At 42.9% G+C, this 3,997-nt stretch overlaps 1 pseudogene; it reads right to left on the bottom strand.

The window, feature by feature from the left end:
- Positions 1-240: 240 nt before the first annotated feature.
- LOC122787957 lies at positions 241-2,040 on the bottom strand (annotated as a pseudogene).
- Positions 2,041-3,997: the final 1,957 nt, after the last annotated feature.

The following is a 3,997-nucleotide window of genomic DNA, read 5'->3' as shown; positions in this document are numbered from 1 at the left end:
AAATCAAATGTCAAATACAAGACACATCTGTGGCATTCATTAAAATTTAACAAAAAATCTTACGCCCCTTTCTCTATTTATAGTCTTCCGAGTTAAATTTCAACGGTAATCTTTTTTTCACAGGCTAACAATAATAATTTCCTTCAATGAAAATCCAATTATTCAAGTCCATGCCTTGGAATAGCAAGGAAAAGTGCATAAAGATAACATTCATTCAAGCTCAGTTTGCTACACTCTGATCTACTCTGATACACACTGGTCCAAGCCAGATACCTGCCATCTCTTCTTGAATGCTACTTCATCAATGTTTGGGTTCAGGCTCTGAGCTAAGGAAATCCTCAGGATTGAGTGAAGGTGTTCATCAGTGAGACAACTCCTGTGTGATGTTTTGTTCATCTTCATCAAGGAGAATAGCTGATCACACACATGTGCTGCTGAACATAGACATTTGAGCAGCTTGGGTATGAAGATGGGGCATTGTGTCAGGGATGTAACGTGGAAACTGTGCAGCACTCACAGCATCATACTTTGACTTCAGCATGTCATTACACTGGAGTTCAATCAGCTCCATTTGGTGGTTAGTTGGTGTGCTTTCCACATCAACTGCAAACAGTTTACTAAGCAGTTCAAATGTACATTTCTGGGCATCAAAGTCATCAAATCGCCGGGTAAACTCGGCGTCGAGTATGCCGAGTTTTTCAACAAACTGTGCACTTAGGAACACGATGGTAGAGATCTGTGTTTTTACGGTTTGGCAGCAAGGAAAATAGCCCAGGTTTCTTTGCAGCATCTGAGTCTCCCACAGGCACAATTTTGTTTTAAAAGCCCTCACTGCAGTGTACATGTCTGTGATGACAAGGCCCCACCCCTGAAGCTGCAGATTCAGCACACTGAGATGGCTAGTGACGTCAAAGAGAAATGCCAGCTCAGACAGAAACTCTTTATCCCGAAGCGTTGCTGCGTCTTTCCCTTTGCTTTCTAGAAACTGACAAATTTCCTCATGCAGCTCGAAACATCTGTTCAGTATTTTTCCTCTGCTTAGCCATCTCACCTCTGTGTGATACGGCATGTCTGCATATTCCGAACAACACTCCTCCAAAAAAGACTTGAACTGACAGCGATTCAAACCTTTAGCTCTTATATAGTTAACCACTTGTGTTATGGTGCTCATAACATGTTCCATCTTCAGGGCTTTGCCACACAACAACTCCTGGTGTATGATGCAGTGATAAACAGCTCACCTGCACAGTTCTCTTCCCGCATCTTCTCCCGAATCCTGGCCACCAATCCACTCTTTTGACCACACATTGCGGGTGGTCCGTCTGTCGTTAGTCCCACAAGTTTATCCCAAGGTAGCCTCATTTGAGTTACACATTTGGAAACCTCTTCACAGATTTCTTTTGCTGTAGTTGTGCCATGCATTGATTTTAATCCCAAAAGTTCCTCCGTAATGCACAGATTTGCGTCCACTCCACGGATGAAGACTGACAGCTGGGCAGTATCAGATGTGTCGCTGCTCTCATCCACAGCAACGGAGAATGTAGTAAAATCTTTTCCCTTTGCCATCAACTGTTCATGTAGATTTGTGGCAAGATCACATGCACGATCAGCTACTGTGTTTCTGCTAAGTCTCACATTTAAAAATGCTTGCCTTTTATCTGGGCACACGACATCGCAAACTTTGATCATGCACTTTTTGACAAACTCTCCCTCATTAAAGGGCCAAGCTGATTTTGCAATCTCTGCTGCCACAATAAAACTAGCCTTTACAGCAGCTTCACTTTGTGATATGGCTTTTGTGAACATAGTCTGTTGTGAAAGTAAACTTCTTTTCAACTTCTGGCCCTTTTGTGCTATGTCTAAGTCCTTGTACTTGTCGTGATGTTTTGTTTCATAGTGTCTTCTTATGTTATACTCTCTGGTTGCAGTTACTTTGGCTCCGCACACAAGACAAACAGGTCTGTCCTTTACATTTGTGAACGGATATTCTGCTTCCCACATTTCTAGAAAGCTTCTGTTTTCAACCTTTCGTTTGGTCATTTTTGAGAGGGGTGGCCCAATGTAACTGGTAGCATGAGGTCGCTAATGAATGTCAACAGAGGAGGGGGCGCTTGTGGGTCCTGAATGACACATCAACGCACCAGCAGAGCATTCTGGGATTTGTAGTATTAACGGTGTATACCGGCGGGCCAGCTCTACTAGACATTTGGTATTTTCTCACGGGTCAAATATAATTACATTGCGGGCCAGATTTGGCCCGCGGGTCTGAGTTTGACATGTATGCATTAGAGTTTGTTGAGTCCAGTTGCTCTAACTGTATTATGTTTGTAAATTGTCCTTATTTCACGTGGGTTTGGATTTGCTGCATTAACTGGACCCTGTTGTCCTTGTTTTATCTGGGTTCAGACCAGATAGACAGGTGAGTAACTTAGGTTTGACTACTGATCATTTTGGGCATTGTAGTTGTGGTTGCTGTTCCTGATGACAAGAGCTACAGTTCTGCTTCTGCCTACCTGAATTGGCTGTTGTTTGTCCTGATTTTTTTTTAACTAACTGATTGTCTTCAGTTTCCTTGTTGTTAACTGATGTTTTCCCCTTTAGATGGGTGTTTGTTTAACATATATGAAGTTGGATTTGGACCTGCTGCACTAAACTGCAGTTGCATGTACCTAGTTATATTTCACCTGTACTGAGACAATGACTAATGTTCTACTCTTAGCTTGAAATTTTGTAGTATGACTACAGTATTAAGTGTGTCTCCCTGTTTTTATGATGCTTTTGAATATAAATTTGAATTTAGTTTATTTGGTTCATTCTCAGAATTGTAGAACAGATAATCTTTGTTCTAGCACACCAGCTGGGGGGGGGGGGGGGGTCACTAAAATTTGGTCACCTGTTGACATGGGGTTGTAGTTTGTACTGTCCCCTTCTGTTGCCAGTTTCTTTACTTTAGGAACTCAGGGGCATAGCAAATACTTCATGCTTACTGATAATCATTTACTTTTATCATTTACTGCTACTACTTTTGAGATGTATAAATACTTGCTCGATTTGGTATCTAACCTCTAACACACTACACAGTAAGCAGCTTAACTCATCATCACTACTTAACAAATGATCCTTTTGCCAAGACTGTTATGATCTGCAGTTGGCATAGTTGGTAATGTCTTTGCCTTCCATGCACAGGGTACTAGGTTTCATCCTGGCCTCTGGCCAATGCCTGTAAGACATTTGCATGTTCTCTCCGTAAATCTATGGGGTTTTTCCCACCTCCCAAAAACTTGCTGAGTGTTGCCATTTCAAACTCACTCAGCAATGCAGTTGTGGGCAGCAACACAGACTCTTGATGGTGCCCTACAGAGGAAGATTTCTACAGACCAACTGCTTTGGGCATTTACTGTGGTGCAAAGTATCCTCAAGACAGAAGAACATAGATCATAGACTGTGTGGTGTGGCAGGGCTAGCAACTTGATGGTGTAAAATATGGCTCTAGGTGATTTAGTCCTGACTAATATCACCAAATGGGCATGGGTATTTGCAGTGACAAGAGGGCTGAGGACACGGTCTAATCTGACCTATGCCGGGAACCCATGCTAGTGGTGGGAGGGAAGTATATACCCCTACTGGCCAGTGTGTGCCCACCATAAAGCTCAGCAGCCTTAGGCCTATAAGGTATGGCCAGCCACTCTCTGGTTGTTCAGCTTGGATTACCTGGTATATCTCTACTGAGGGAAAGCTGGAAGTAAAACCAATCAACCTGTCTAACATGAAGTAAGAATTGCTTCACATAGTGCAGGTTCACTGACAGGATGAGGCTTGGAAGTGGATGATATGATGGTAAGGAGGAGGCCGGACATCCTATGCAGCCAAGAGACAAGATGGAAGGGCAGTACACCAAAGCAACTTGGCTTTTGATTCATAGTCTACTACTCAAGAGAAGGATGGGCTAGAAATGGTGTGGGAATTGTATTGTGGGACGAGCTTCAGAGGACTGTGA

Source organism: Protopterus annectens, chromosome 13.part0, assembly GCF_019279795.1.
Source record: "Protopterus annectens isolate FY-2018-M chromosome 13.part0, PAN1.0, whole genome shotgun sequence".
NCBI lineage: Eukaryota > Metazoa > Chordata > Ceratodontiformes > Protopteridae > Protopterus > Protopterus annectens.
This window is presented reverse-complemented; position numbering and strand designations above follow the sequence as displayed.